Below are 25,144 nucleotides of genomic sequence, written 5' to 3'. Positions count from 1 at the left end.
CTGGTGTTTACAGGTATGGGTGAACTGGCTTGGTGACCAACTCAGCTACCAGGTCTAGATGCAGGACATTAAGTTGGTCCATCCCAAAATCTATATCATCTGCCAATGGTTGCTATGAGTGATCCAGTCCTGCTGATCCAAAGCTGCAGGATCTCCATGATACAGGGCAACAACAGGATAACTGGCAGAAAGAATACAATATTGATGGTGTCGCAGAAGCTAGAGGTCTCGAACCAGGCCAGATGACTCATTGCAGTGAGTATTTGCAAGTAAAGATGTGTGGACAGAGGAGTATACTGTAGGACATACTAGGACACACTACAGGGCGAGATGTTTTCTATACTTTATTGGGCATTGCAAAGATAGAGGGTGTATAGGAAGGGATAGGGGATGAGGAAGACTAGGGTGCATGATAGGAAACTCACAAAGAATCAATGAAAATTTCAAGTAAAAATGGGAAAGGATGGGGAAATGTGCACATTCCATAAAATAGTGTAGTGTAATTTTGAAGTCAGCAAGAAAGGACAGGAAGGGAACTCCATGAAATGAGAAAGACACCTGATAATCATGGTTCCTCCTATGAGTTCAGAATCACATATCAAATGGTGGCAACAGACAAGTTTTAGTATCTGTTCCCATAGTTATTTCAGTTTTTTAAAGGGCAATGTAAGAAAAAAGGTGACATGATTTTGTACAGGGAGAGCACACCAGAAACTTATAACACACATGCACCCAATCTGCACCCTCCATATGAGCTGAATCATTAAGAAACCATTACAGGGAATGGGCAGAACTGCACAAATGCTAATTTACCTCAGGTGCGGTGTCAGAATATATGCATTCATTGGAAAATAAATAACATGTTTACACGGAAACTGATTAGAAATGACAAAGTACACAAAATAGAGTGATAACTGAAATATATAAATAATTACAAAGACTTAAAAATTGGCAAATATGGTTAATGTGTATAAGAACTTAGATAATACTTATGCTTTGGCAGAGAGCCAGATAGTTCTTTGGGGACATTGCAATATATGTCTTGTGCAATTTTCCAAGTCACTTTGGTAAATATTTTTCTATTTAAAAAAAATCTCTGCAATTAATAGATTGTATCCTTCCTACACAAAAGTCAGAGTGGCTGACGAATAAAGCAAAGATTAAGGAACCAGATTCCAAGAGCAATAGTTCACGAGTATTCCTAAAATCATTAAAAGTGTATATCTGAAACGATACAATCAAGGACAGCCCACATATTAATAATTGTAATCACACATGAACTGAGATTTCTAGAGTGTATGTAAAACAAGAAAGCATTTGCCATCCACTGGCCATGGTGATGGGAGGACTGAGATAGTTTTAAAGGAATACAATCCTATTAGCATTGTATGTTTCCAAAGCAACATGTGGCCAGAAAACAGAGCAATGTTTATATCTTCAAACAAAAAAATGTTAGTCAAGGGTTTTACACACAGAAAATTGGACTGTCAAGTATAAAAACTGAATTCACTAACAATACAATACTGATACATGGTGAAGAATTAACTAGATAATGAGCTTGGGCCAAAAATAATGATGAAGAAAGGTGTCTATAAACTGTAATGATCAGCAAACATTTACTTAATTGGAAAAGTAAGGACAAATCTCCATCAAGGGAACACAGTTTGCTAAGGGTTGTGTTCATTCAATATAGATATTGATATCCTATATTTAGGAAAGAAATTTTAACCTTTTTTGATCAATTTGTGACAGAATTAGCAATATATGGACATAAGTATGTGACAGTTGTATCCATACACAGTCATAAATTAAGCTGTATTACAGTAATTTGAACTCAAAGAAAGGATTATTTTCACTTACTGACAATTACCTATTGTCAAAATAGGTTTCAAAATTAAAATAAGTACAGAGAGGTTTAGAAGCAAACACTTATTTGCAAGTTTCTTTCTTTTCATAATGCATATTCTTTTTATGTGAAGACCAAAGCAATTTATGGCTTTCGGGTGTTCATTGTATGTGTACAGAGCACAGAAGTTACTTGTTGGACCTGGATCTGGAACACCTATGAAGTCATCTCCTCTTGGTGTGTCATGTGTCCTCCAAGTCAATCTTCTCTCAGGGTAAGTGCTACTGTCCCAACAACAATGACAAGGTTTTAGAAGTGGTAAGAATGAGATCCTTTAGAAAACACCCTTGTATACTTCGACAATTTTATTCAAATATAATATGGTATCTTTTACTGTGTAAAGGAATATTACATAGGAAAAAGGCTTGGAGTGATAATCCAGTCCAATATATCTAATATTTTAGAAATGATAATGACCCTATGGACATCACTACAAACACCTTGCAGAAGATGTTCACATTGTAGTTCCATGTGCAATCCTGTAGTAGACATGCTCACCTGCAGAGTATGCATTTTGATAAGTTTATCAGCCATTTTAATGGTCCTTTTATGTATTTGGTTGACTATTTAAAAGTCCATTTTTTATATGGCTTTTCATGCACTCGGGATTGTGAAATAATTGTATTACAAATGCAAATTTTTAAAATGGGCTTAAATTTAGTTAGCCTTTTCCTTAAGTATTATTAATACTCCTTTTAAGTGATACTATTTTCTGCATTTAATTATATACCTGTTGATGACAAAAAAATTTGAAATACAATGAGCTTCTCATGGGGGCTGTTTATCAAGCCACTTTGTAAATGTATATGGTGTGTCCAGAGTCATCAGGAGCGTTTGCATTGTGTTCATATACTTTCCTATATTTGCCATTTGCTTCCTGCTTTACAAGACAAATAACTGCTGCACACTGATGGGAAATGGGAAGTGCTTTCAATATAATCTAATTAAATTATTCTCCATTACAGCACAGAGTTGCTATTTAATTCCTACTTTGCAAGAAGGTTTAGAATGAATACATTCTGTGATGATCATATGCTTCTATTTAGCTGTTTCTATAGTGATTGTTACTATCATTTTTTTAAATTTAAGTGATTTTTTTTCTTTCTGGACAAAATGCACCTTAATGTGAATATTAAATTAGGTTGTAGTTGATTTGCAACTATTTTTCTTAGAAAATTTTATTTAAGTTTATGAGTAACTGGTTTATTTTTTTAATTGTATTTTTCTTGGATATTTTATGTATTTATATTTCAAATGTTATCCCCTATCCCCCCTCTCCCCTATCTCCTCTCCCTGCTTCTCTGAGGATGCTGCCACTCCCACCCACCCACTCCCACCTCAATGCCCTGGCATTACCCTACGTTGGAGGAAACAAGCCTTCACAGGACCAAGAGCTTCTCCTCCTATTGATGCCAGACAATGCCATTCTCTGCTACATTTGCAGTTGGAGTCATGGGTTCCTCCATGTGTACTCATTGGTTGGCGGTTTAGTCCCTGCAAGTTCTGGAAATCGAAACCACCCTGAAATTCCACCTCACACCAGTCATAGTAACTGGATTATAACACGAAGACTGGTTTTCATTTGTTGGTGATTTAGTCCCTGGGAGTTCTGGAAAGCAAAACAACCTTGAGACTCCACCTCACACCAGTCATAGTCACTGGATTATAACATGATGACTGGCTTCTTGGATGGAATATGTTGGGAATAGAGTGGGTTTAATGGTACCCACAAAGGGAAATGACAAATTCCTCTTACCCTGAACCCATATCTGCAACTTTACTTAGGAAAGGATCTTTGATGCCATCTGGAAATACAGAGATGAATAATTCTAGATTGAATGTGAACTCCATGATAATGACAACTGACTCTAGAAGAGAAAGTGGAGGATTTGAGTCAGTACCAGGAAAGATGTGAAAATAGAAGCATGAATTAATTGATGCTGCTATGGATTAAAAAATTCCAAAACTAAGAAACCAGAAAGCAAGGTAGGTTTCTCCTTTAGAGATTTAAGAAAAAGCATCATGTGTCTGGTACTTGGTTATGGACTTATACACCCTCTAAATGTACCATTAGGTTCTAAGTGTTTTAAAGCATCAAACTTTTATTGTAGTCATTTATTAACTAATCCTAAAACACTAACAACATTTTTCTTCTTCAATATCAAAGAAAATTAAGATCTCTCATGGCAGCAGTACAGAATGTTTCTTTTCTATCTTCAAAACAGCAACAAAAATAAAAACAAAGCAAACAACAAACTGAACATAATGACAAAATTTTTTATCAGAAAATATCAAGGCTTGAATTCAGTGGCATCATACTTATTAAATGTTAAAAGAAAATACTTGTTGATGCTGTGCCCTACATTCATTTAATAGCCTTAATAAACAAAGAGTGAATCTGAAGAAAAACAACCAAGGACATATGTTGTCAAAAGATCCATCCACAATGTAGACTAATGAATTTTTTTCAAATAAAACGATGTCTGATCATGGAACATTGGTCAGAAAGAGAAAATACAACAAAGAAAACTAGAGATATGTATAATGATTTCTTTTTCTTCCTTCTCTTGATCTTTTAAAATACGATTTATTTGAGCAAACATTTTAGCAGGAATTTTTATAAGTAAGTAACAAACAACAAGAAGAAAAATAACAGGAAAGACAGAAAATATTAAAAAAAACTAAAAAGTATATTTAAGCACCAAAATAATAAATGTCATACTAAATATACATGATACACATGTAATTTATATAAACTATATTTGAAAGATAGATTATGGTCAAAAACATAAATAAAACGATAAAAATGGGGTACATGTTTAAACAGAGATTTCTCAATGGAGGAACTACAAGTGCTGGAACATCTTTTAAAGCAATGTTGGACATCCTTAGCTGTCAGGGAAATGCAAATTAAAACTACCTTGAGATAGCATCTCAGCCCCGTCAGAAAGACTAATCTCAATAACGCAAATTCATGATGGCAAGAATGTAGAGCTAGATGAACTCTCCTCTATGTTGGTGGGATTGTAAACTTGTACAGCCATTATTGCTATCAGTACGGTGGTTCTTCAGAAAGATGAGAATTATTCTACTTCAAGATTCATCTATACCACTCTCGGAAATATAACCAAAGGATGCTCCATCCTACCATAAAACACCTCTCATCCATGTTCATTGGTGTTCTATTCTTAATAGGTAGGAATTAGAAACAACCCAGATATCCCTTCATAGAAGAATGCATAAAGAAGATGTAGTACATTTAAACAATGGAGGGTTGCTAAGCTGTTGAACACAAACAGCATCATGAAATTTGGAGGTAAATGAGTGGAACTAGGGAAAAATATGCAGAGGAGATAACCCATACCCAGAAAAGTAAATATCATATGTATTCACTTACATGTGGATATTAGCCATTGGATGATAACCAAACTACAATCTGTGGACCCAGAGCAGTTAAGTACAAAGGAAGAAAGTAGGGCAGTAGCATAGATCTCCCTTGAAGGGGGAAATAGAATAGTTTTCTGGGTGTGTTATATAGGAACAGGGGCATCAAGTTGGAAAGGGGAAGAAAGATGGTTTTGAAAGCAGGAATGTGAAGAGAAACAGCTAGAAAGATTTGAGAGTCATTTGAGGGGCGTTACCAAAACTTAGTGCAGTGGAAACTTCCTAAAATATATACAGGCAATTCTAATCAAGTCTCCAAATACTGATATAGCTAGTGTCCCAACTGTCCATCTCTTGTCATCAAATGAAACTTCCAGAACTAGCTAACAGAGCAATAGTGATAAAAACTGTATGGTATTGGTCCTGAGACAGGCAGGTAGATCACTAGAATAGAATTGAAGACACAGAAATGAACACACACACATGTATGGTGACTTGATCTTTGACAACGGAACTAAAACCATCCAGTGAAAAAGGGATAGCATTTTCAACAAATGGTGCTGTTTCAACTCGAGGTCAGCATGTAGAAGAATGCAAATTGATCCATTCTTATTTCCCTGTACAAACTCAAGCCCAAGTGGATCAAGGACCTCCACATCAAACTAGATACACTCAAACTAGTAGAAGAAAAAGTGGGGAAGAGCCTCGAACACATGGGCACTGGGGAAAATTTCCTGAACAGAACACCAATGGCTTATGCTCTAAGATCAAGAATCGACAAATAGGATCCCATAAATTTGCAAAGCTTTTGTAAAGCAAAGGACTGTCTCATTAGGACAATATGGCAACCAACAGATTGGGAAAAGATCTTTACCAATCTTACATCTGATAAAAGGCTAACATCCAATATATACAAAGAACTCAAGAAGTTAGACTCCAGATAGTCAAATATCCTTATTATAAAATGGGGTACAGATCTAAACAAAGAATTCTCAGCTGAGGAATATTAAATAGCCGAGAATTACATAAAGAAATGTTCAACATCCTTAGGCATCAGGAAATGCAAATCAAAACAACCCTGAGATTCCATCTCAGATCAGTCAGAATGGCTAAGATCAAAAACTCAGGTGACAGCAGACGTTGGTGTGGATGTGGACAAAGAGGAACACTCCTCCACTGTTGGTAGGATTGCAAGTTGATACAACCACTCTGAAAATCTGTCTGAGTGTCCTTAGAATATTGGACATATTACTACCGGAGGACCCAGCTATATGATTCCTGAGTATGTACCCAAAAATGCTCTACCATTCTTATAACTGGGAGGGGCAACAGACAGAAGGATTGCTGAGCTGTCTGGCTTCAAGCTTAACCAATGGAAAAGGAAGCTCATGTTCATGAAGAGAGAATGCCTCAAAAGAATTGGTGGAGAATAATAGAAAAGCATACCAGCGATATTTCCTGCCTTCCACAGGTGAAGAGGCACACACACACGAACACATATACACACACACACACAAACATATACATACCATACCACTTATACATATACCATAGAAACACACACTATGCCATATTATACACACACACACACACACACACACACACACACACACACACACATATTCATCATACTTTCACATACAAGCCTACATAAATCAAAGAACATCTCCACACCATGGTCAATTGAGTGCAAGAAACCCACATTGACTGAGAGTTCTACCTAATGGACAGTGAATGACAGTTTGCCCACATGCTCAGAGAACATATACTATAATATATTCTATCCTGGGTCACAATACAAAGTTCAACCAGTGTAAGCAAAAATACAATGAAATGAATTCAGTAAGCAATTCAAACACAAACTAGAAATTAGTAACGAGGTAAACAGGAAAATCACCTGTGAACTTCTTAAATAATTCACAGGTGAATCATAAAACATCAAAGAATTTTATAACTGCTGCACTGAATATAAATGAAAATATAGCTTATCAAAAACATATGATCAGCTTTAAACAAACAAGTGCAGAGAGGAAAAGTCACAGTACTGCATGCACGTACTAGAAAATAGGAAAAACTAATTATGGAAGTAACTTGGTCCAATTGCTTTGGAAACTTATCTAGCAATCTTATAAAGCTGAAATCTCACATATTTCCTAAGCAGCAATTCTATTCTTGGATGAAAATGTGTCTAACAGTAGCCAAGTTCACAAATGCAGGTGTCTGGCATGGACCCACTTCCTGACTCACAGAAGCCGTTGTTGTTTTCTCTAAAGTTGGAAAGGGCAAGAGAGTTTTTTAAGAACTCATCCATAAGGCATCAGTTTCACTGTGAAGAGTGTCCTAGTGAAGTAAGCCTCTTCTTGACTGAAGATCTCCTAATGGTTACAGTAAGGGTTAGAACACCACCAAAATTTCATTCATCTCAGAGCTGTGTTCCTGTGACTCTTGTTGTATGTCTTCAGGTGTGGATGTAAAATTTATAGCTACAAACACAGGGAGAGAAATACAAGACAGTTTTGCATTCAGGACATCCAGAAGATTCCTGAAATATGGCATAGTGCCATCTACTCTCCCATTCACATACTTACTTTACATTTTTAATTATAGATTAGGTATAACAGGATATTAATGATAATTACTGAAGCAAAATATAGCAATTATAAGGATTCATTATATTGAAAGTTGCTTATTTTTTCTTTAGTTCTTGTACTTTCCATCTATTGTTTCCCGACCATAGATGAGCTATGTTACCAAACTGCAGTTATGAGGGACTATGTATAAGTAGTGACTTCAGTGTGCTTAAAAATAAACTATTGAAAGAAGCAGAAATTTAAGGCCATCTTAGAATACAGACGGAAAACATATATCAAATAATAAGCAAGCATGAAGTGGGAAGGCTCACTCCCATCATGAATTCACTTCTGTAGCATTGTGAGAAGGTTACCCCAGTTGGATGCATCTCTCATCTGGGATATTTCTTTTTGCAGTCAGTGACTATTAACATAGGGACCCATAACAGAGAATAGGAGCTTTAGAGTCCACTTCTCCATACTAAACAGAACATCTACATCACATTCCTTCCTTCAAAGAAGGAGAAAGCATTTTGGAAGAGGCAGGAGAGGATAACAGAGAAACAATTTTTTTTTTAGGTATTAGTAACAAATATATTGGTATGTTTCAAAAATGTGAATGACACAAAAAGCTGTTTGCTGTGGTTTGTGCATGGAATATCTCCTGTCATGATAAACTGTATCGCCTCGAAATCTAAGCCAAATAAGCCGTCTTCCTCTCAATGACTTCTTGTGATGGATTTTGCCACAGCAATGGCAGAAGCAGTACAATGTTCATGGAGAGATCTTGTTCCCATTCCAAATCCATTCTTTGCAGTTAGTTATCCATTTATAAAATTAAAAAATGGTTCCATGGTTCCTTTCTGAAAACATATACATGTTCTTATAGAAGACAGCACAAGTAGACTGTGTCTATACCCACCTATTTGCTATGTGTCACTTGGTTGCAGTCATGAGATTATGAGCCCAGGACCCAGTTAAGCTAGGCTTACCCTCCTGACCAATTGGAACTTGAAGGTAATGGGTGCACACTCTACTTAAGAGTATTAAGCTCGTGATAGTTATTCAAGAATAGGAAATTATAACAGCAATCCATCAGAATGCTAAAATACAAATAGACAACAGTCTGTAACAGGTTTTCTTTTAAGATGTCCTTTCATAGTTATAAAATATATCTTGGAGAAACAATTTTTTAAGACACAATTTTACATTTGCACATATACACTCACATCAGATATGAAAGCATGCAAGATAAATTTTCAAGATTAAGTCAGATAAAATCTTGGTATGGTGGGAAAGAAGGTCATCAAATCCCACCTTTAGCTAAGGAGCTATGGGCTACTGAATATGGTTGAGAAAGGGAGAGTCAGTTTTCTTCAGGACTGTATCCCCTCACAAGCTACCCATGCACACATTGGCAGTATGAAGTGGGCTCAAAACAAAAAGTAAAACCAACAAAACAAATCCACATACCCATGAAATTGGGAAGATAGGAAGGGAGAAGGGATATATTGGGGATGAGGAAATGGGAGGTAGAATTTTGTTTTAATTTAAAATTTAAAGGTGTACATGCATGTATGAAATGCTGAAGCAATAACAGTATAAACATGGCTGTGTGTCTGTGTTATCCCAGCACTTGGGGGTTAAGGACATGAGGATAAGGAGTTTAAGGTCATTCTCAGCTACATAGTGAAACTGTGTGGAAGCAAATGACAAAGCACATACAGTGAAAATTATAGAAATGAGATCATTTCCATATCTGCAAATGAAAATATAATGAAAAAGAAACACTCTGATCTCACTCAAAATGTACAAGATACAGTAAATGAAAGTTTATAAATGTTTAGAAGCGAATTAACAAATGAAAGATAAGTGTTGACAAAGAACAAAGAAAAGTCATAATTCTGAAATCAAGTAAAAACAAAACCTGATTAATTTCATTTTGAAAATAATGGACCTTTCTGATGAAGCCTCATGCATCCTTGTTTGGTTTAGGCCCTCATAACTGACCTTAGCATTTGACTGGTAACGCAGCAAGAAGTGCAAACCAGCAAAACTGAAAGGGCAGAGTCAATAAGAAAACTTTTATATGCACGTGTAAAGTATGAAGGCTACATATTTTATTGACATGCTTTTTTTTAAATCAGGAGAAATCTTTAAAGTGTGCATATAAATTTTTTATAAAAATTGATTTTATGTACAGCAAAGAAAAGAAAATGAATCAAATCACCAAAAATATACAAGTGATATATTTTAAAATGGAGGGTGAATATTGTAACATAGTGGGAAAAACAAATAGAAGAGTTAGAATGTCTATTTGCAAAGTCACTATAAATTAGTTCTATAACAACATTGTAAAGCAGACATTATATCAGAAAGTATTTTTAGTCAGCACTGTGCAGGTCCTCTACTGCTAGATTTCTGTGTCTGAGAAGCATACAGATTCCTTTAGAATCTTCATTGTTCTGGGCTGAAGGTCAGCTGTGGCTTTGCTCCATGCTTCAGCTCTCTGCCAAGGTAGTCAGACTGTAACCAAAGCATTCACATATGCTGACTGTTGGCACAGCATTAGTCAGTCATGTGTCAGAGAGCACAGATATGGCACCCTTACAGGACATGGAAGGAATGAATATTTTGGGGGAATGTTACAATCTCCACGGCATGAAAGCAACAGGCAGAGGGAAGTGCATCTGAACAAATGAAGGAAAATATGATGACATCGATATCTGGAAGGGTCTTTTGATACAATTCTAGCAAGTAATTGTAATGAAAAAGTTAAAAAAGGGTCTGGGAGGAACCTATGAACATTTCATAGATTCTGCATGGCAAGAATGTTAGAGGCCAGGAGCAAAATTAATGACAGGTGTAACAAGATCTGTGAGTTGTTCTCAACAGCCTAGACAAGAAGGAAGTATAGCAAGGGGAAAGACAGACGTAAAAAAAAACTATCCTTGCTTGTAAACAATCTACTCATCTCCACAGAAGCCAGAAAGTAATATTTACATTACTTGAGGTGTTAAAAGAGTTTACCGGAAGAGGTAAATTAACAATGATACACAAAAATGGCCATGAATGCACTGCATATCTTTTCACAGCACCATGAAAGCCACCAATAGGCTCTAGGGAGCAGGACTGATCAGAGAAATTATGAAGCACAACTCCCAAGTTCCTGTGCTGTGAGAAAGAACGGAGTCAAATGCTGTGTCCTTGAATAGTTTTCATGTTTAGCAAAACTGCAGTAGTGATATACCCTTTAATTTGGTTGGCAAAAATCAATTAGAAAAATTAAAGATTGGCAAGCCAGTAAGCAGACATTTACTTTTCAAAGTTGATATATGAAAAGCTACCCCAGTGGAAGAGTTTGGGAAGGACTAAAGGAGCGGAAGGAGAGTGCAACCCCATAGGAAGAAAGATATCAATAACTGGAGTCCTCCCAGAGCTCCCAGGGACTAAGTCATCAAACAGAGAGTATACATGGAGGGATCCATGGCTCCAGCTGGATATGTAGCAGAGGATGGCCTTATCTGACATCAAAAGAGAGGCGAGGCCCTTTGTCCTCTGGAAGCTGGATGTTCTGGTGTAAGGGGAATGCTAGGGAGGTGAGGCAGGAGTGGGTGGGTGGGTAGGGGAGCATCCTCATAGAGGCAGGGGGAAGAAGAATGGGGTGGGATGGGGAATTTGTAGAGAGGAAACTGGGAAGAGGATAATATTTAAAATGTAAATAAATAATTCTTAAAAAGTAAAAAAAAAAGATCTTGGTGATAAACAAATAGAGATGTGTGGGTTGACAGCAGTGTAGTTGTGTGTAAAATTGGCAAGGAGTCAATCATGTCCCTAAATCTTTTGTTTTGTTTTGTTTTTTGTCACCTTGGCACAAATTAGAGTCATCTAGAAACAGGGAGGCTTCAAATTATGAAAAAGTCCTCCACAAAATTTGCCTGTACTCAAATATATGAGACTTTTGATGGATGTTGGATGTGAGAGGTTTCTGTCCACTTTGGGTGGTGCCACCACTACACTGAGCAAGCCTTCATAGCCTCTGCTTCTATTCCTAATTCCAGGTTCCTACCCTGACTTCTCTCATAACCTGTACTAAGAAATAGACCATTTCCTCCCCACTTGGCTTTTAGTCATTGCTGTTCATCAAAACAATAGGAAGTGAAGTAGATCAATAGCCTACCTATTGAATACCAAGACAAACACTCCTAGTACCGGCTATACTTTTGTTTTGTTCTCAATGTAATAGGTTTCTAAATTGTTCTGTTTTTAATATTAACACATTGTCCTGCCAGTTCCATTTCGCTTCTTATTGTCCTGTACCAGTTAATCCATTGCTATTTTCTTTTTTTTTGAAACTTCTCATAACAAAACAGACTAGAATTATCTGACAATGCTTTTGGTTTTGTTGTTGTTATTGTTGATTGGTTGGTTCATTTGCTGTGGCGCGATCACATCTTCTGGTTGTTAATTTATTTTCTCATCCTTTGTCCTTACCACGTTGTACTAGCTTAAATGTTTTGTGTTTGATAGTGATCTGATCTCTCTTTTTTGTTTCTTCTCTCCTTGTCTCTTAGAGTAGTTTCGTGCCTTTTTTCAACATGTAAATCCAAGAGGGCTCATCCCAATATATTTTGACCTGCATTTAAATCAAACTGTGGCTGGACTCTCTAATTAATTATCTAGAACAACATGGCAAAACTTAGGTGCATTCGTTTTGCTTTTCTTACTATAGCACGAATCTCCTTCAGCAAACAAATTGACTCAGGAATATAAAACATATTTTACTTTCTTTTTTTGACAAGGTCTTGCATTCTTGACATGTTTTTCTGTGACTTGCTTTTAGACATAATAACAGATAGCTAAATTGTATCCAAGATGCATGGTCAAATTGTCGTTTTGTTTCATTCGGGAATCTAATGTGAAACCATTCCTAAGCCATCATAACAGTATCTCTCCTCTTCAGTATGGGTATTTCTTTGCTGTTTCCAGTATTTTTGCTATTTGCATTCTTGTATATAGCAGTTATTACTATATGTACAATTGTTTATGATTCTTAACTAAGAAGGGGTTTTCTGAGGTATGAGGTAAGTGAAATCATATTGTTACAAGAAAGTGTTAGATTTGTTTCCAAAGAAAACCAACACCTTGCTCTCACCACAATAAAGAGCATCCTCCAAAGCTGTAGCCCTCCTGAGAACTGGTGGCACTGGCAAGCTTGTTTTTGAAATTGTATTTTAAAACCTGAATTCTGTAAGATCTACAGTTGCAATTTTATGATTCTGATGAGACTTCAAGTTTTTCTTTTTAAGATATAAAAATTAATCTAAGTTATTTTATTTATTTAGTCAGTATTTCTTGCTCATTCTGAGTACTTTAAATATTTTATACTAACTCCTTTGATATTATATGGTTTGAAAAAATATAAGACCTTTACTGTTTAAAAGTAACATGATAAACAGAATTCCTTAAGATCACATTTATGCATAAGCTTAGCACCAAAGAGTAGAAGAAAATTGTCAACTGACAATAGATTATAAAATGTATAAAAATACACCAACATTTCTGCCTCAGCGATCCTGCTTCAGCAAAGCAAAGTGCATAAACAGGTAAATAATGAAAGAGAAAATGGAATCATATCAGAAGAAAAAAAAAGAATTGCTGTCCTGTTATTACTTCCTCTAAACTACCAAAATAGGGAAGATTTTTTTAAAAGAATTAAAATACAGTGGCTAAAGAAATACTGAATATATAGTCTATCTCGCCACTCAGTAAACCAAGAGCATTGGCCTCACCTTGAAGCATGTTAGAACTTCAGACTCTCAGGCCACACTCAACACCTAACTCAGTCAGATATGGTAACAAGATCTCTAGGTGACTTGTATATCCATTAAAATTCAAAATAGCATCACTTAAAAATCTCACTTTCAAAAACAACTGGGCTACAGGTCTGTTGGAAATATAACCGACTAAACTTTTTGAGACAAAGTGTTTGCTCGACTCTGTTGAAGGCTTATTACAGAAAACAATAAAGCATGCAAACTCATAGAAACTGGAAAAACAAGGCACATCCTTTTTTGTAGTAAAAAAAAAAATGTGAGTTTACAATAAAGCTTTCCAAACACAAAGCAATACCCAGGGTATAGCTGCCTGATTTATGTTAAAATACATTAAAATTTTCATCAACAGCAAAGAGTTATTTCCAAATTCTATTCATACCTTTGATGTACCCTTTTCAAATATAATTTTCATAAAGTCTAATGACTTGGAAAAATTAACAGAAGTCGAGTCCAATCCCACACATGGAATTGAAAGGTATTTACTGCTCCATCTGTCGTGTGTGTGTGTGTGTGTGTGTGTGTGTGTGTGTGTGTGTGAGAGAGAGAGAGAGAGAGAGAGAGAGAGAGACTTGTGCATCCCAGTCTCCCACAATACCAATCTCCAGTCACTACTACTTAATAAATGTCTCCATTCTTATCCCTGAGATTCAAGTATTTTAGCACACACACAGTGGTACTTCTCACTGTTTTCCTAGCAGTAGATCCTACTGCCCTTATCCCAAAGCAAACTCACTCAACTTGGAAGTTCTGCATATCAACATGAAACCTCAGGCACCAACAGCACTGATTTAGGCACTTGTGTTTTACAACCAAGAAAGACTAAAACCAAAAGAATGCAGCATTAGTACCAAAAGTTATTTATCAAGTTTCAGAATGCATTTGCGATTTAAAAAAACCAAAAAGCAGGGAAGAGTTAGTAGGTTTTGGCTGTATCTTTGAATATTAATCTAGTTACACAAACAAAGCCAATGCCCTCCTGCCCACAACAGTGTCATGTTGCCCAAATTGTTCTGCATTAGTTTTGATGTTCATGAATTCATGTTCCTCTTGCCTCCATGCCACAAAAAAAGGGACTATGCAAGTACAACCATTCCCTGCAAAGTGTCTCCTTTTGATTTTTCCTTTGGTTTTGGTGCTGGGGAATTGAATACAGGACCTTGTACAGTGTACAAGTGTTGTAATGCTGAGATATGTTCCAAGCCCAACTCATAAAAAAAAAACTGTTTGCATTCTTTCTAGGTGTAGTCCAGGAAGACCACAAATCACATCTCATTAAGGACCAGAGAAGTCCTCATTCCCCACTGGTTTCAATACATGTAATTAGACTAGAAGCATGTGCGCCATGATTGATGAAGTTTTCAAGAAAATCTGAACCTTCTAGAATGGTAGAGTTGGGCAGAAAATATTACCTAAGCACACGAGGAAAATAAACCAGATGAATTCTGCAAGACTTTCAGTCTTCCAGTATTTTTTTCCTCCTTAAATAATTGACAAGAATTTTCACACCAGACAGACTTTTCAGCCCTTTGCAGATCTAATAAAGATGAATGAAGAGTGTGTGGGCACAGTAAAGCAGAGAAACGGGCAGATCAGGAAACAAAGAAACATTTCAACAGCTCATATAACAGGTCTTTCTGCAGTGAAAGAGAAATGGTCATAAAAAATAGGGGATATAAAACGACAAATGTGCTAACTTTTAAGCGTCATTCCTATGGCCTGACGATAAATGATGGCTTTGCTTTTGCAGAGGCATGGTTAATACTTGCCAAAAGTATTTTATAGCCAGGATGTGCAGGGACTTCCCTCAATGTTATTAAGTCTCCACTTTAAGGTTGTTGACTATACAATCATTGTTGCTATGGCGAGGAAAAGGGTTTTCCTACTACAATGCAAAAATTATGTCAAGGAGCACGCATTTTCATAAGCAGATTTCATTGGCACTGATGACAGTATGTAGATCAGGTAGAATGGAAAGCATACTGCAAAGAAAAAATGCAACCTGACCAAGCAGGAGTCAGACCTATAGAGGAAAATTCTCTATCTCTTGTTGAACCTTCTCTAACCCCATTGTCTGTCTGGGTTTCCCCCAAAGCACTGGGGATATGGCTCAGTAGAATAAGTACTTGCTGAGCAAACATGATGACTGGAGTTCTGATCTATAGAATTTATTTAACATTTCAGTAGTCAGGCCAGCCAGTGTATATAACCTTACCTCAAGGAAGCAGACACAGGATTGTCAGGTCAAGCTGCTAGTTAGACCAGCCATATTATAAAGCTCTGCCTCAATGTAAGGCTGAAGAACGACTGAGGAAGTCTCTTTCTGTCAATGTCGGCTTCCCTGAGGATTTGCAAGCAAGCTCACACATACCCTCCCACATAATTTAACATATCTGCACACCCTTATGCATACTTTACATACATGCATGCATGCAAACAAAAGGAGAAAAATACCATTTAAAATGCTACCACTCAAAAATAAGTATTATTATTTCATATGCAGAAATACAGATCATATGCAATCTGTAATTCAGTTATGAATAATGGTCTAGACAAAAGACATAATGACTTCCCAGCTCATCAAAAGTTTATTATTACGTCAATGGTTGTGTATATTTTATTGTAGGAATACAATGCCACATAATATTTCTGTCTCATAAATTTAACAGGAATGATGTTTTTATCCTTGTACTTTTATGAATATATATGTCCTAAAGACTTCTGTGCATACATTTCATAATATTGAATTCTTACAGAAAATTCTCAAAAATTATAAATATACATATATATATAATAATTTCACCTTAAAATTACTTACCAAGTTAATTTATATTTAATACCACTAGCACACATTTGAAAAATATTGAACAGAACATTTTTAACTTTATAATCTATAAAAGCTTCATTATAATTTGAAGTTATACTCATAAGAATAAATTATACTTTTAAATTTTATAATCTTCACTCTTTTGCTTTTAAATGCTTTTCATTCAATATAAATATTAAAATTTTATTTCATCATTATTTTGAAAATGAGTAATGATTTTGTTTCATATAATTTGTAAGAAAACTGTAAGAAAAGAACACAAATCTACAGGTACTTAAATCAATTTTAATTATGAGTGACACACAAACATGTAGTAATATTTTGGTAAACATTTACCTATTTAGAGATTAAAATGAGATTATGTAAGTAAAACTAAAATAAATGAATGAAATTTAACTCATATAAAGATATTAGTCAATATAGTTCAGATCTTGAGATTGGTTCCATGTAAAGAAACACTAAAGTATTCTGAAGTGGAAATAAATATAAAATATATGAATGTAAAAATACAAAATTAATAATCAAAATAATTAACCATAAACTTTGAAGGAAACTAGGGAGCTAGATGACAAATGTCCCTATTGGTCCAATTGAGGGTATAAGCCCAAAAATATTTTTATAAAAATAGTCACGTGTAATTTGAACTAAAGTCATCATGTCAAAATTGTGGTAAAAACGTAGAGGTGATTATTGTGAGACTGACCATCAGCTACCAGTTCAGAGGAAAGCCTTAGGAAATGGCTCAATGGTTACAGTGCTTAATGTAAGCTCTAATTTCTGTTTTCATTCTAAGGATCACAAACTAAAGGCCATGTCAGGGCGAACATGTTTATTTCATCTTATAGTTCAGTATTGCAGACCATTATGACTGAGAAATCAATACAGTAGGGTGGTGAAGGCCCAGGTAACTGCTACACGGAGAGTCGGCCATTACAAGGAAACGTTCTCATCTGTTTCTGCTGTAATGCCATTGGTTACATATTCTGCTATGTTCGATGCCCCTAGAATCCAACCATGATAGAAGTCAGTAGAACTGTTTTGTATAGTTACCAATAACTGTGCCAACCACCCAACAGCACTTCCTGAACCTGAGTAAACTTCCATTTTGAGTAGTAGTCCAACTTTTAAGTTCCCAAGACCTCCCTGGAAACTGACATCCTACTTCGGAGAAAGAGACATGTACTTGGGTAACTGACATCTTGGTTGGCAAGATAAGGCATGAATGTTACGTGCGTCTCATCCTGGTAGACAAGTTAGGACACGAATATTAGACAAGGCAAGTCCCCTGCCAGAGTTGAATATACCAGCCAATGGGAGCAGGGTAAACGTATAACAAAATCATGGTCCTACAGAATTCCTTTATCCCCAAATCCCAATTGGTTAAATAACGTGGCGCACTTATGTCTAGAGGAGATAAAGAAGCTATTGCTAATGTTTTACTAGACAGTGAGGATGTGACCTTAATAACATTTATATCTATAGATAAATGTTAGTGTCAGGCTTATGATGAGCTCGTTTTTGCTGTGGTCAGTTCTAAAGGCAAAGTTTCATAATTGGGCAAAAATACTGAAACTAAGGAACTACTGAATTCTTGACCATGAATGGGAATTGTGTATAAAATTCTACAATGCTCAGAGAACATTTTAGAATATAGGGTAAGAAAGTAAGATGTGAAAAAAATAAACAATGGAGTGAAGTTGAAGGCCATCCTTACAACACACCATTGTCTTGTACTCTGGATCCCCCATCTGTTGAGACTATTGACACAGAACTGAAAAGACTGGGCCTGTCAATACTCTGCCATTGATGAGTGAGGACCCCTGAGGTCCTCCTCCAGGACATTAATGTAGATAATGGTAGCACTGGGAAGGAACTCCTGAGGCTCCAGCCCTCCATCAGTAATTATAAATATTTACTTTCAGTAGAGAAGGGATTTTGATTTGTGGTGTTGCCATTGGTAAAGAGTCTATGTTCTTGTAAATAATACCTCACTAAGGATCCAAAATCGGTCTTAGTGTTTCTCATTGGATCATCAAATAAGAAGACAAGAAGATGTGAGGGTAAGTATAAAGATATATAAACACGTATGGAATGGGAATAGGTGGGAAACGGAAGGGGAAGATTCGAAAGAAAATAGGTGAAGGTCATGGGGAGAATGTGATACAAGACACATGATTGCTATGAATATGTGGTAATTAAACTCATATGTGGTCAATAGATGACAATGCAAATAAAAAAACTAATTCATGGGGAAACAAGCATATTTGAATAAAAAAATCACTTGTGTTGGTATCAGGAATCGCTTTCTCTGAACACAGCAGTGACATCACCCAGAGGCAACAGGGACCTGCGCATCTGTTGCCATGGCAATGGCCATACATTCCCAGCTTACATTTGGTTTACATTAGCTTTACCTGCTAGTGGTTACATTACAGTTTAAATAAAAGGCAGACCTTGAGCTGGAGAGATGGGTCAGAGGTTGAGTGCAGACTGCTCATCCAGAGGTCCTGAGTTCAATTTCCAGCAACCACATGATGGCTCACAACCATGTGTAATAGGATCCTATGCCCTCTTCTGGTGTGTCTGAAGACAGCTACAGTGTAGTCAAATACATTAAATAAATAAATAAATAAATAAATAAATAAATAAATAAATAAATAAATAAATGTTTTTTAAAGAGGCAGATCTTTCCTGTCATTCTCCCCTTACTTTTTTCTCTATCTTTCCCCCCTTTTGTCCCTGTCACCTCCCCACCTCCAATTAAGCCTTTCCTAAAGGCAGCTGCTGCTGCAGTAGTGGCGGGCATTATGACCAACTGAAATCACTTCACTGCCACATGGAATGCTGCCCGGCAGACTGCTGCAACCAGGTTCTGACTGCTACTCTCCTGCCGCCACCACCATGCCTGCTATGCTGTGCCACATGGATTTGTACTGCAGCCATCACCACTGCTGCCTCAGTCCTCTCTGCATCCTCAGCCTCCTCTGCACTGTGGTCACACTGCAATAATGCAGCCACCACTGGCTGCATGCCTCAACCGCTCCAGGGACTGCTAGCCGCTGGCTGTAGCACTGTGCCACTGTCTGTCTGTCTCCTGTGCAGCTGCTGCTCTGGGTTGCAGGCCCCAGCATCACACCGCCACAGCTGCCACCAACGACTGACCACGTGGAATTCTACCACTGCCACTGTTGCTCGACCACTGGTCGCCGGGGAACTCACAGGCTTCCACCATGTGAACTGCAGGTGCCACTTTGGGACATACAGATTTTTACCAAGTGAGCTGCTGCCCACCACATAGGCTAGCTCCTGCCACATGGGTTACTCAGTTGGACAGTCCTACACCAACCATACAGTTTCACGTTTCCTGCTACCAGACTGCTAAAATTTTCACACACTGGCAGATTGGTAAGTTTTTTTTTTCCAGTCAGTGGAGAGGAACCCGATTTTCCAAATAGGGCCTAGCCAGCCTTAATGGGTTAATGGGTTATCATTTCACAGCCACAGTCTTTATGACCAGCCACCTAGCTAACATACAAGATAAGACTTTGACCGTGGGTGACTAGTCTCTTGAAAGTGCCTCTTACACCTCTCCCGGTCAGGACTCTTGCAGTCATTCAGAAAATCTCAGAATTGCGTAGAGACACTTTTTGGTGAGTCCAGGACTCATAGTATATAGGCTCTAGAGGGTCTAAGTGAAGACTTGGACCTCTAGCCTGGCTGAAATTTTGTTATTAAATTATTCTCAGGATGCTAGTATGAATAATTCAATAATTCCCCCAATTGGAGTTAATCTTCATAACATCAGGCTCCCCACTGCTATGTCTCCTGGAAAAGCTCAAATCTCTGAAGTTAACGCCTTACTGGGGGACAACAAAATTGTGCACCTCTGCAATGAGGTCTGGACTCAGAACCCGTTAGACAGCGGCTCTAAGTGGCCAGTTAAGGGCACACTGGCTCCAAATTTTTAAGGGATCTTCGTACATACTCCCAGAAGTCTGGTAAATGAAAGAGGTTCCCTGTGCCCAAGGGTTTACCTATCTTCACTCCAACAGCACCCTGTGCTGTTCTTGTTTCCCAGCACAACTCTTAGCCATGAAACCTCCACCACATGACCCTACGACCCTTGATCCAGCTAAGGAACTGCCTCCTTTCTGCTGCAGACCTGTTTCCACGCCTCCAAACCCCCAAACGGCTGCCTCAGTTTCTCCTCAACAGGCTACCTCAGAGCCTCCTTGGTTGAGCTCTCCAGACCCCTCTCCTCCTCCCATGCCAGCTGTGAATCACACCAATCGCCCCTCATTCGCACCTACGTTCACCCCTCAAATCACTCTCTCTAAGGCCACAGCCAAACCCCCAAGTCCTTCTCCCCCAGGGACACATGACCCAGCATCGTTTCTTCCTTTAAGGGAAGGGACCAGAGTAGATGGCCTTGTACATGTTCCTTTCTTGCTAAATGAACTTTCTCAAATAGAGAGCAGACTGGGTTCCTATACCTCTAACTCCTCTGCCTTTGTTAAAGAGTTTCAATCCATGACTCAATCTTATAGCTTGACTTTCCACGATGTACATATGATTCTTACTAATAATTTACATCCTGACAAACTCAGGCGAGTTTGGGAACAAGGTCGAACACATGCAAACCAAATTCGTCAAAGAGATAGAACATATCCAATCAGATCTGAGACAGAACCTAACCAAGATCCTCGATGGAATTAAAATTCCACAGGTGGTATTTTAGTCAGAAATCTATTAATATTCTGCTTCCTGGCTGGTCTCTGAAGGGCAGCATTAAAACCAGTAAGTTTTGAAAAACTCCAAGAGGTCATCCAGGACAAAACCCAAACATAGGAGGTATTTAACTTCTGATGACCTACTTCTTTCCCCAGAGATATCTGACATAAAAGTCAAACTTAGAAAGCTGAAGAATGTGCCCCTAACTGCACAGCAGAAGTTTTGGCACTGGCCTTCAAGGTGTACCATGAGAGAGATGAGAAGGCCTAAAGACAGAAATACAGGTGCTGGCAAAGGCTGTGCAACCAGCCCCAGCCGCTGCTTCAGAGGCTCAGAGACCACCAGGCTCCTGCTACAAATGTGGTCAACAAGGCCACTGGGTGAGGACTTGCCCTAAAATTCTCAAACCAAAGAAGCCATGTCCTAGATGCCATCAGGAGGGACATTGGGCTCTTGATTGCCCTAATGTTGGACTGGAAAAAGATGTCACTCCCCCATAACCCTCCAGCTCATCTCCTAGGCTTGACTATGGATGACTGAAAGGGTCCGAGCTCTCGTGACCCAACCACTGCCATCACAAGTATGGTGAACCAGGTAGCCAACATGGTATGTGGTGAGTCTCCTTCCTCTTGGACACTGGGCCCACTTCCTTAGTCATGACAGAGTTCTTGGAACCCACTTATACATCAGGTTTTCTATTATTGGGATAGGAGGACAACCTTCCACTTCTCAACAGACTCAACCACTTAGTTGCATTTTTAGGGGTGTATTTCTCATGCACTCCTTTTTGGTAGTACCAACCTGTTCTGTTCCATTATTTGGAAGGGATCTTCTAGCTAAGTTGGGAGCCCCTATTTTCTTTGCTCCCCCCATTCACCTAGAACCAAGCTGACCAGCAGCCCCTCTCCTCCTTCTTCTAGCCAGTCAACCTACTAACACTAACATGTTTCCTTTACTAGCTTCTCAGGATGTGCAGAACCCCTCTGTTGCTAAACATCATTCTCCTGTTATCATCCAATTACTGGACTCTACCAAGTATATAACCCAAGCTCAATACCCCCTCTCTTTGCAGAGCCTCAGGGAAATTAAGCCTATCTTCTCTCACCTCTTAAAAAAACTCTTTTGCCCTACTTCTTCCCCTTCAACACCCCTGTAGTAGAAATTAAGAAGCTTAAATGAAACTATTGCCTGGTTCAAAACCACAGGCACATGAATTCTGCAATGGTCCCTTCCATCCTCTTGTGGTTAACCCTTATACACTTCTTTCCACTAGGCCCTTGCGGACTTCCATTTCTCAGTCCTAGATCTCAAAGACACATTTTTTTCTATCTCTATAGACACCCAGTCACAGAACATCTTTGCCTTTACCTGGACAGATTCTGATACCCATTTCTCTACCAAACTTACCTGGATTGTTCTACTCAGGGATTCCAGGAAAAACCCACAACTATTTGGCTAGGCCCTGGATTCTGATTTATTGTCTCTTTCCCTAAATCTGAAACTGTGCATTATGTAGATAACATTCTTCTCTGTAGTCACCCCTCTAAAAATTAGACAAGCTGACACCTCTGCTCTTCTGAAATTCCTTTCCACTTGAAGCTACAGGGTCTCACCTTCTGAAGTCCAACTGCCTATTCCTCAGATCAGCTATTTTTGACTAACAATTACCCCAACCCAACATTAGATAGAAAGTACCTAATTCTGTCTCTAACTGTTCCTTCTACAAAGGAAGATATTTTATCATTCCTAGAAATAGCTAGCTTTTTATTTTCATAGGTTCCTTCCTTTCCCTTCCTTTTTCACCCATTACACGAAGCAGCATTAGGTCCAACCCAGACCCAGGAACTTCATCTCAAACCTGTTTCCAAGACCTTTCCAATAGGCTCTCCTAAAGGCCTCCAGCCTTCTCCTTGATCTACTCATCCTTTTCCCCTCTATGTAACTGAAGAGAGAGAGAGAGAGAGAGAGAGAGAGAGAGAGAGAGAGAGAGAGAGAGATTTGCCTTTAGACAAATAGGTCACCAACTATGACCCTCCTTTGCACCTGGAGCATACCTGTCAAGAAATCTAAATCTAACCATCTGTGTATTGGAATCTTGTATTCATACTTTTGGAGCCACTGAAGTCCTTATTTGAGAGTAAAAAAAATAATCTTTGGGTCACCTATAACTATCTTCTCTTCTCATAACCTGTCATAGCTCCTATCTTACAAAGGCTTACAGATTCTACCTCCCTCCAGGGTTCTTTCATTTCAGGTAGCACTAATAGAAGAAACCACACTCACCTTCCAATCATGTCTGCTTCTTCATATTCCCAGTCTTCTTCCTCAACCAAATACTACCACTCCCTAGCTCACTCTTGCACTGAAACTTTAGAAGAGCTATTATCACATCCTTCAAACATAGAGGAGGGCACATTGCCTCAGTCCATCTATACCTGGTATACAGATGGAAACTCCTTTCCACATGAAGGGGCCAGAGGTCTGGCTATACCATAGTATCAGACACAGAGGTGGTTGAAGTCACAGGTCCTTCTTGCTCATACTGTCAATCAACAGACTGAACTAATAGCCTTTACCTGTGCCTTTCAATTAGCATGGGGACAAACTCTCAACATCTACACAGATTCTAAATATGCTTTCCATATCCTCTTGGCCCAGACTACTATCTGGAAGGAGCACAGAATACTTACACATAAATGAGGATCAGTAATTAATACAAACCAAATTATGGCCATGCTAAAGGCCTTCTATCTCCCCAGAGTTATTGGGATTGTCTATTGCAGATCCCACCAGATGACTCTATTGTCTCCAAGGGAAACAACCAAGAGATGAAGCAGCTAGTGTTGCTGCCCTTAGGGCCCTAGATTAGTCTCACCATTCACAGGACACTCTTACACTGCAACCCACATCCCTACTTTCAATCCCTGACACTCATCAAACTCTGTCCTGTCTTCACCAATTCTTTCATCCTAATAGCCAAGCATTGTCTTATTTTGTTAAGATCTACCTACAGCCCACTTCTGAGGACTAAAGTTCCTTAAAATCAGTCACTGTTTCTTGAAAAATTCATCAGATGTTAGACTCCAAATCAATATACCGCAACACCCCTTTTCCTACCCATTGGGCTAGAGGTTCCCTCCCTGGAACTGCCTGGCAAGTTGACTTTACCCACATGTCCACTGTCAAATGTGCCAAATACCTCCTGGTCTTGGTAGACAAATCGGGGAGGGTGGAGGCATTTCCCACAACTAACTAAAGGGCTCAGTCAGTCTCTGATCTCTTCCTCCAAGAGATCATTCCCAGCTTTGGTGTTCCAGTTCCTTTCAGTCATACAATGGTCCTGAATTTACTTCCCAAATCTCACAAATTCTACCTAAGGTCCTAGACATACTCTAGCATTTTCATATTCCCCACTGCCCTCAATCTTCAGGTACGGTAGAAAAAAACCAACTGCTCTTTAAAATCCACTATTGTTACCACAGTGCTTACCTTGATAGGGTAAAACTCCTACCTCTGGCTCTTTTCAGACTACAAGACCTTTCCAAGTGACCTCTTCTCATCTCGTGCTTTGACCTCATGTATGGCTGTCTAGTCCTAACTCCTGGTCTTTCACTCAAATGCTCCCCTCCCAGGTTATCTACTTTGCCACCTTCACTTTCTCATATGGAAATGCAAATCAAAACAAACCTGAGATTTCACCTCACACCAGTGAGAATGGCTGAGATCAAAAACTCAGGTGACAATAGATGCTGGTGAGGATGTGGAGAAAGAGGAACAGTCCTCCATTGTTTGTGGGCTTGCAAACTGGTACAACTGCTCTGGAAATCAGTTTGGATGTTTCTCAGAAAATTGGACATTGCACTACCCGAGGACCAAGCTATACCACTCCTAT

General features: G+C 38.3%; 1 protein-coding gene and 1 long non-coding RNA gene across 11 annotated transcripts in view; one reads left to right on the top strand and one right to left on the bottom strand.

Moving 5' to 3' along the window:
* LOC102546465 (uncharacterized) overlaps positions 1–20,043 on the top strand; it is a 36,130-nt gene extending 16,087 nt beyond the window's left edge. Inside the window, exons 4-5 of one of the 2 annotated variants that reach the window (XR_015639713.1) lie at positions 2,025–2,120; positions 19,287–20,043. This is a non-coding gene — a long non-coding RNA (uncharacterized LOC102546465). Of the gene's footprint in view, positions 1–2,024; positions 2,121–3,691; positions 3,893–19,286 lie in introns of those variants that run through there. The other variant, XR_015639714.1, reaches the window with a different exon arrangement.
* The window catches only part of LOC102556133 (uncharacterized), a 194,309-nt gene that overhangs the window by 103,247 nt on the left and 65,918 nt on the right, over positions 1–25,144 (bottom strand). The gene's annotated exons all lie outside the window — the stretch shown is intronic.

The sequence above is a fragment of the Rattus norvegicus genome, chromosome 16 (assembly GCF_021556685.1).
Source record: "Rattus norvegicus strain SHRSP/BbbUtx chromosome 16, alternate assembly SHRSP_T2T, whole genome shotgun sequence".
In the NCBI taxonomy this organism is placed as follows: Eukaryota; Metazoa; Chordata; class Mammalia; order Rodentia; family Muridae; genus Rattus; species Rattus norvegicus.
Note: the sequence above shows the minus strand (reverse complement) of the source record. Positions and strands in the feature narration are given on the sequence as shown.